Source organism: Halichoerus grypus, chromosome 1 (assembly GCF_964656455.1).
Source record: "Halichoerus grypus chromosome 1, mHalGry1.hap1.1, whole genome shotgun sequence".
Lineage (NCBI taxonomy): Eukaryota > Metazoa > Chordata > Mammalia > Carnivora > Phocidae > Halichoerus > Halichoerus grypus.
Genome location: NC_135712.1, coordinates 112551686 through 112560633, shown reverse-complemented (window position 1 = coordinate 112560633; position 8948 = coordinate 112551686). Strand labels below are relative to the sequence as shown.

Here is an 8948-nt window from a genome sequence, read left to right as displayed (position 1 = left end):
TTCATAGACAACTTAAAGATCAGGGCATATAGCTTTTTTTCCACCTATGCTGATACTGAAACTTTTCTCACACATGGAAAACTAGAATTTTAAACAATTCATTTCACTAGATGCAGACTTTAAAACTACCATCTGCTTCTAGAAAGAGTTTTAAGATTCCTTCTAACTGAGACTGTTCTTGAAAGTTTCCAAATATTTTCCCCTTTGGAGTCTTTCTGAACACTTTTTAACATTATAGGATAAATTAGTTTATAAATAACAGGATTGTTCCTCAAAAGGAAAGGTAATAAAATTCAAGAAAATGTAAATAACCAAACTTACAAAGGTGAAAAACAAGAAAAAATATAGCTACAATAAATACTTAACCATATGTCAAGAACAGAGATGGGTCCATTACATACCATAACAGCTTGTCTTCATATCAATTCTGCATCCTGTGGCTCCATGAGGTAAAAAGTAGTAAACCCAAACTCACACTGCTCAAAAGTATGTATCAGGATGTGAATTTCTATCCATCACTTTTCACTGCACCAGGCTGCCTTCCTAAGAAATAATATATTCTACATCTTTTTGATGGTCACATATCTGCCTTTATCATGAACAGCAGGTAGGACACTTCCAACAATAGTAAACAAATTAATTTATGGAAGCAGGGATTCAGTGAAGCCACCTGGATGGACCCCTTGAGAGCTCATAAGTAGATGCCAACCCAGAACAGCAAGAAGAAAACTCCAAAGCCCAGAAAAAGCGAGGCCACTAAGGAGATGAGGAGCTCTTTATGGACATCACGAGTGTACTTGGTGGAGGTAACCTCACAAATGAAGAACCAGGAGGTGAAGAACATGCCAACGGCCAACAGCGCCACAGTCACATGGGGGAAGACAGCCGGGCTCACTGGGCTGGTGTATCTCCTCATGGCCTCTTCTAGCTCCATTCTGTCAGCCACAAGGTTATCCACCTCTCCACCCCTGGAATAACACAGGATATATTCTACAGTTTATAGCTATAAATTATACTGTCACTAAAACAAAACAACCAGTCAATTTATGAATATCCATTGATTTTCAAGTGTAACACCTTCTCTTCCTCATTGATTCTACAAATAATTTCTTCATGAAAATAAAATGAGAATATGATACTCTATTTCATCAACATTGAAAAGAAAACTGATCACAATCCCCCATATCTTTTTTTAAAATATGGAACGCTTCACAAATTTGCATGTCATCCTTGTACAGGGGCCAAACTAATAATCTTCTCTCTGTTATTCCGATTTTAGTGTATGTGCTATCAAAGCAAGCACCATGTCTTCTTTGATTTTTTACGAATACGTCATTAAAAATATGAATGTAACAAAAATAACAAACTTAAAACACTCTGCCTTGCAATAAAGGAAGCTCTTTGTTTCTCCCAAAATTTTGATGTCAAATCTAAAATGTTTTGCTTTCCTGCAAAAGCATGCTTTTTCTCAGTTTTCACCTGCTGTGAGAATTATTCCTACATTATAATTAGTTCAGATAAATGAATGGCAAGATTGCTCTTCAGATTTTACTTTTAAAGCTCATTTACATGATGGTCTATGATGACATGGTTATTAACAGTTTTTGGGCAATTAATTAAGGTAGTTGGTAGAGTTGTTAGCACAAAATGAAACTAAGAGGTTGTTTTAGTAAATCCTTCTGCTCAGGAGACATGATAGTAGCCATTAATCCACACTAACTAAATGAATAGTGCTTTTCCTCCTCTCACTCTACTTTCTTTGGTAGGCACTATATTATTAGCAGATTTTTTTTTTTTAATTTTTCATGTGTGAAGTTTTGGTATCCTTCAACTACTGTCACATCCTTCTTCCCTTTTCTCTCCAAGCTATGAAGCACTGAATAGGCACTGGCTGTTTTCTCTTTCTCAAGGAACTCTTTCTTTCATCTCATTACAGGCTCCATCAGACAGAAGCGTATCACAGTAAAAACTCCAGTGATAGTTTATGAGAATAAAGAAATGCCTTTCTGGCGCTCGGGATTTCTCCACTTCCTTATACGTTCTCCTCCTCTTTTCCAGATATACATCTAGGACTTCCCAATACCAGTTCTTACTTCCTTCCTGGGCCCCAGCCTGTGGCTGTTAGATGGGACTGAGGCTAACGCTCTGTGTAATACCTGTGAATGGAAGTGACATACAGACTTTCCGGCTGAGCCAATAAAAGCCTGTGCTCAGTTTTCCACTCTGTCCCTTCCCCTACCTGCCACAACACTCCTGGAAAAGCCACAAGCCTGCTGAGCTGCCATGACATGGACAGTTGTCCCAAAGTGTCACCCAGATTCACAGAGGGCTTTGCCTTAGTGAGAAATAAATTTTGCTGTGTTAAGCCACTAAGATTATTTAACATGGTAGCACAATTTAGTTTATGCACCTTGAAAAGAACTTGAAGCAAGAACCCCTGAGACTGACTGGTGCCTTCTTGGCTTATTTATTCAGGAGCCCCTTGCGCATTTACGTTTCTAATTCTCAACACTGTGCAATGTGCCCTCAAAGATTTTTTGCAATTCAGATAAATGGCAAAACATTTTTTTTCAGCTTTATTGAGGACTGACAACATTGTAAGATATTTGAAGTATACGCTTTAAATTTTAACCAAAATTTATAGACGGCAAATTTAGAATACAGAAAAACATATTATTTTAAAAACAGGCTGTGGTTTTCCTTGGCTGTATCAATAGGGCAGAGGGAATTTCTTTTAAAGAAAGAACAGCTTTTATTTGAAAATCAACAACTTCATGGGCTTTTTGTTTGTTTGTTTGTTTTTTAATGAAAGCGATATTCCCACCCCCAAACCCTTTCACACGCATACAAACACACACAGAGACGACATTTGGAGAGTAGATGTTTAAATTACTTTATTTAAAAAGTAATTAGACTTTTGAATGTCCCTTCAATAGGACCCTGGAATTGGGGAAGCAGGGGTTGGAGGTGGGGAGTTTAGCATGTGAGGTAGACATAAATTGAATGAGAAGACTGCACGAGAAAGGTCTGGGTGGGGAAGGGACGAGGGACATTAGAACGGTTGGTTCATCAGCACACACTCTGGTGAAGTTGTTGTTCTATTCCGTACCAGACCGTAACCCCCCCCCCCCCCCCGGTGGTCCACACATTTTAGGACTCTCTTTGTATTAAAACATTGGATATGACTTTTAAACACTGAAGACCCATTGAATGTTTTCCATGACTTACATGCTTTTGTTGGTAGTGGACAGTTACTGTTTGTGCCTTGCAGGCTCTGTTCTCCGAAAGATGAACAAGCTGGAATACCTTCCATGAGTTTCTCGATTGCATATGAATAATAAGCAAAGAGGCACTGAAGACTACAGCCACTCTGAACCTCTTAACCTTCCCATTCCACCTCTCCAGAGGTTTATGAATGAATAATTTTTAATTAATTAATTACTCAATCAGTGAGCCTTCTAACAATCAGTTCTAACTAATTTTCTTTCCACAAAAAAAAAAAAGAAAGAAAGAAAGAAAGAAAGAAAAGAAAAAGGAAGAAAGCCTGTCACCACTACAGGTAAATAATGCAGTGTCAGGAAATACTAAGGACCAAGAAAGGGGAAAATGGATTTAAACCAGATTTTCTTTCCTCTGGGAAAATGATTATTATGAATGAATTCCCCCTTGCCCTAAGCCTGTGTGTCATATGATTACAGGATCTCAGGCAGGTCAAAACTAAACCACTAATACTGCATTGCACACCCTCTGTCCCATATAGGAGTTAACCTCCCACATATCTCTAATTCTCTTTTTTCCTTAATCTTTAATGGACTTTTTGTCAGAGGCAACACAGGAAAAAAAAGGGACAGAAAGAAAGAAAAAAAACACCTCAGAAAAAACATAGTGTGGTTAGAAATTTTTGTCTTGTGGTGGACATAACTTAAGTGGCATCCAGTATAAGTCAGCCAAATATTTTTGACCTAAACAATTTATAGTATTTCAAGGTCTCTTCCAAGAGAGTTGAGGTTTGGACAGGTCCACTGCATCACGGTAATCCCTTGTACTGTCGTTGGGCCGCTCAGCATAAACAGCCACTTATTTTAATATTTAAGATACTCTCCAAATATCTTCAATTCACAGCTGACCTGTGATATTTCATAAAATCAAGTACACTTTGAAAATATTTCATATTAGTATTTATTTTCAGCTGCATAATCTTCAAATATCAATAGTAAATAAAAGCAAAAATAATACTTTATAACAGATTAATCTGACAATAAGAATCCTTTCTTTTATAATAAAATTCTTATTTAGATATATAGAAAAAAGTATGCCTTATATAATATGACACTACCTCCTCTCAAACCAGATCAGTTCATAAAATCCCTCTCTTTTTATAGGTATTTCTATTCAAGTATACACATAAACGTTTCCTTGCGTTTAGTTTACATGAAAATTATTTTAAATCATGAATTATTGACACAATATACTTGTACTTTATGTGAGATGTTTTCACCAGAGAAAAAATATTTATGGTTATAGTATGCAAAAATTGAATTTTTTTTTCAATTCCCAGTCACGTTTTACTCTTCTGAATTTCATCACTTTAATATTTGGCATTTCTGTGGCCTAAAAAGACTAGAATCATTTAAGATTTAATGAAGAGCTATTTACCTCTTAAATCTTCTTCCCTTGAGTAATGAAATAATTACCCTCCCATAATCATGGAAACGTGAAACTTGAATCTCAAATTGAGCTGTTGTGAGAAGGGTTAGTGATGCTGCATAGGTGATCACCATGGTAACATTTGGAAATGGCACCGATGTCAAGCCAAGAGCGTGGTATTTCTATTCCCACAAGAGCCCGACCAGGGACTGGAGATGAACTCTTGCGTGGTCTCAGGAAAATGACTGAAAGCTAACATTTGCTGGGTCTCCCACTGGAGTATAAACATCACCATTTCATATCATTCTCAGAGGAAGATGATTTTAAAATACAACAACAACGTATTCTCAATAGTTTTAATTAAAATTGCTTTGTAACGTTATATCATTATGGTGTGTGTGTGTGTGTGTGTGTGTGTGTGTATGTGTGAACTTGCTGTACATTCAAATGAAGCTTAGCCCTAAGGAAGAACATGATGATGCTAGGAAGGGAATTCACTAAAGCTTTATTCACATAATGAAGATAATTAAATAATTAGACATTCTTTAAAATATCAGAGGAAGTTAATTCATTTTTAGCAGCATGGATTGGGAAGGTGATTTTATAAATCCTAAGGAGAATATGATTTACTTGGTATTGAAGAGGACTAATTAGTGTCATTTTGACCCTGGTGTGTGTATGTGTACGTATGTGTTTGTGTGTGTAAAACACATCCTATTTTAATTTCAGGAAATACAGGGAAACACCAAATTGGACTGAACATAGAAAAGACAAGCCAACATAAATTAAAAAGTAATACAAAATATGTATATAAAATTTAGCATCAGGGGGACCTGGGTGGCTCAGTCGGTTAAGCATCCGACTCTCAACTTCAGCTCAGGTCATGCCCTCAGGGTCCTGGGATTAGCCCAATGTGGGGTTCCACACTCAGTGGGGAGTCTGCTTAAGGATTCTTTCTCTCTCCTTCTCCCTTTGTTCCTTCCCCTGCTCATGCTCTCTCTCTCTCAAGTAAATAAATATATCTAAAAAAAATTTAGCATCATAATTTTCAAGTATATATAGTAACTTAAATTGGGATTACTTATAGTTCTTCCAAGAGAAAGAGCTCATACAATAAGTACATAATTACTATTTGTAATTAGCATACTAAATATTTGTATGCAACTATGTGCTGGTAAAGTACTTCAAAACAGTTTGCTCACCTAAGTAAATAAACATTGCCCTTATAATCTTGCTTATGCTTTAACAATATTAAATAAGTATTTTAACAATGTATAATAATTTATACATTTGTAATCTAATAACATATGTAAATATATAACAATTTACAACAAATACAATAACAGATATTTACTAGGGCCAGGGAAAAGGTAAACTTCAGCCCATCCCACCAATTCCTTTATTCATATAGATATTCAGTGAATCAACAAATCATTATTAAGCACCTACTATCAAGTACTATGCTAAGTGTTGCAGATGTTAAAAAAAATGAAAATAAGCACAGCTGTCTTGGAGTTTAAGGTCTACTGGTGAAAGCAATAATCAATAAATGTACTCAAATAAGTGTAAAAGTCACGATTGTAGCAAGTTTTTAACCAAAGAAAGGTACATGGTGGTCCATAAACCACTACAGGAGTGAGACATGACCCATGTGAAGAGATCAGAAAAAACTTCCCTAATGAAGTGAAGCTGAAATGCGAAGGAAACCTAGGAATGTGCTATTATCCTCCGTATTCTAGAGAAAAATATCTGACCCCTATGATCATGATAGTAGTGTGCATATCTTTCTACTACTGAGTTTGAACATTTTCCCATAGGCTTTTTTAATGAGTTGAATGTCATAAATTATATTGTTATTTTTCTAATAATGTACTTTCCTCATTCATCTACCTGGGCCAATACTTCTTTTGTAGACTCAGTAGAAATGCATAAAGAACACTATCTAGCAAAATTCAATGCTTGTGGATTATTACACAAATATTTATTATTTATCTACATTAAGGGTTGGATTGTGTACCTTAGAATGTGACCTTATAGGAAATTGCGCCATTGCAGGTATACTTCGTTAAGAAGAAATCATACCTGTGTGCAATACGACCTGTGTCCTTATAAGAAGACAGCCATGTAAAGACAAAACAACACACAAGGAGAACATCATGTGATGAGGAAGGCAGAGATTGGAGTTATGCAGCTGCAAACCAAGGAATGCCAAAGATTGTTGGCAAACTACTAGAAGCTGGGAAGAGGTAAGGAAAGATTTCCCAACATTTTTCAGAGGGAGTTCAGTCCTGCCAATACCTTGATTTGGGACTTCTTTTCTCTAGAACTGTGAAACAATAGATTTCTGTTGTTTTAAGCCACCCCAGTTTGTGCACTTTATTACAGCGACCCTAAAGAACTAATAGCACCAGGCACTATTCTAGGCACTTATTAAATTGACTGACATTACAAGAATTGCCATGACATAACAAGTATGGTCTTGCCTCACAAGAGCTTCCAATAGAAACACTTGAGGATAATGAGGAACATATTAATTTTTGATGAATATGTGGTAGAAATTACAAATAGTTAAGTAACAAATTAAGAAAACACATTGGAGATACTTGAATTTAAAGGGAGTATAGGAACCCCATGGGGCATACATCTTCAAATCTGTTCATGTAAACGAGGACTCAAATGATGTCCCAGATAGAACTTAGTCTCCCTCATGAGAAATGAATAGAATTAAAGCAGAATTTCTGACCACATCAACACCAAGAAAATATCATGCACAATTAAAGGAGTCCACACACACATAGATAGAGGTTTAGTCAATTACAAATCCCCCTGCTTCTAGAGATTGAGGTCAAACACTTTAGGTTGTATGAATGATGGTGTAGTAATTTAATTGCTAATTTCATTTTAACATATATTAAAATAATAGACTATAATGGAGATGGTATGGGAGTAGACATAATAAAATGTGGTAATTTATAATGTAAATAAAGGCAGTGAGTGGCCTACACAGTGGGCCAAATTCTGCTCTTGGATGAACACACAAGGGCCCTATTAACTGTAGAATTAGCTGTGTTCACTCATGAATAAGATGATTCTCAAGAGCAGTCTTTTTTCTGAATGAACTATCTGATGGAGATTTATATTTTTTTCATATGAATCATATGAAATTTATATTTCATATAAATTGTGTGTTTGTGTATATATATATTTTTTTCACAGTCTTGTCCTAGTAATGCCTTAAATCAGTGAGTTAGGTTTTTTTTATTTTTTTTATTATTATGTTATGTTAATCACCATGCATTAATCATTAGTTTTTGATGTAGTGTTCCATGATTCATTGTTTGCGTATAACACCCAGTGCTCCATGCAGAACATGCCCTCTTTAACACCCATCACCAGGCTAACCCATCCCCCCACCCCCCTCCCCTCTAGAACCCTCAGTTTGTTTTTCAGAGTCCATAGTCTCTCATGGTTCGTCTAGTGAGTTAGTTTATATCCATTAGCTTTACTTTTTCATTGCCTTTTGTGGTAGATTGCAAAAAATGACCACAAATCCCTTCTCGCTCCCTCTCTATGCATGCCCTTTGCAATATGGCTTTATAGCTTTTCCCATCAAGAAATGAAGCCTTTTTCTCTTTGCATCTGAGCTTGGCTTTGTAACCTGCTCTGGTCAATGGAATGTTAGACACACATGAATAGTGTTTGCTTTTGGAGATTGACTTTTTTGCTGTTCAGAAACCTTCTGTCTCCATATGAACAAGCCTAGGCCAGCCTGCTGAAAGATGGGAGACCATGTGGGGAGAAAATCCCCAGCATCCTAGCTATTCCAGTTGAGGCCCTTGATCATCCAGTCTCAATCCAGTCAGCTGGGACCCAAAAAATGCCCAGACAACCCACAATGCCATGAGAAATGATTTTTACTGTTTTAGCAGCTTAGTATTGGGGTAGTTGGTTATACAGTAAAAGCTAACACACACAGATCTAAAAATCACTAGTTGTGAGACGATCAGCATGCCTACTATGTACATATGCGTCTGTTCTAAGCACTTTGCAGATATTAACACATTTAATACAACAACTCCATGAGGTAGCAGTTGTATTATTATTATTATCATCCTCATTTTGCAGATGAGGAGAGAGGCTATCCAGGTAGTCAGTAGATGAGCCAAGAGGCAAATCCAACTGGTTTTGTCCCAGAGTGCATCCGGTTACCGACCTTTAATAGACAGCTTATCTAACAATTAATAAAACAGGAGGTACAAATTTCTAATGAAATTCTGGAACGGTTGCCTTCACTAGCAACC

At 36.4% G+C, this 8948-nt stretch overlaps 2 pseudogenes; both read right to left on the bottom strand.

Moving 5' to 3' along the window:
* Positions 1-691: 691 nt before the first annotated feature.
* Positions 692-934, bottom strand: LOC118553763 (dolichyl-diphosphooligosaccharide--protein glycosyltransferase subunit TMEM258 pseudogene; annotated as a pseudogene).
* A 259-nt stretch (positions 935-1193) lies between these two features.
* LOC118553784 (U6 spliceosomal RNA) lies at positions 1194-1303 on the bottom strand (annotated as a pseudogene).
* Positions 1304-8948: the final 7645 nt, after the last annotated feature.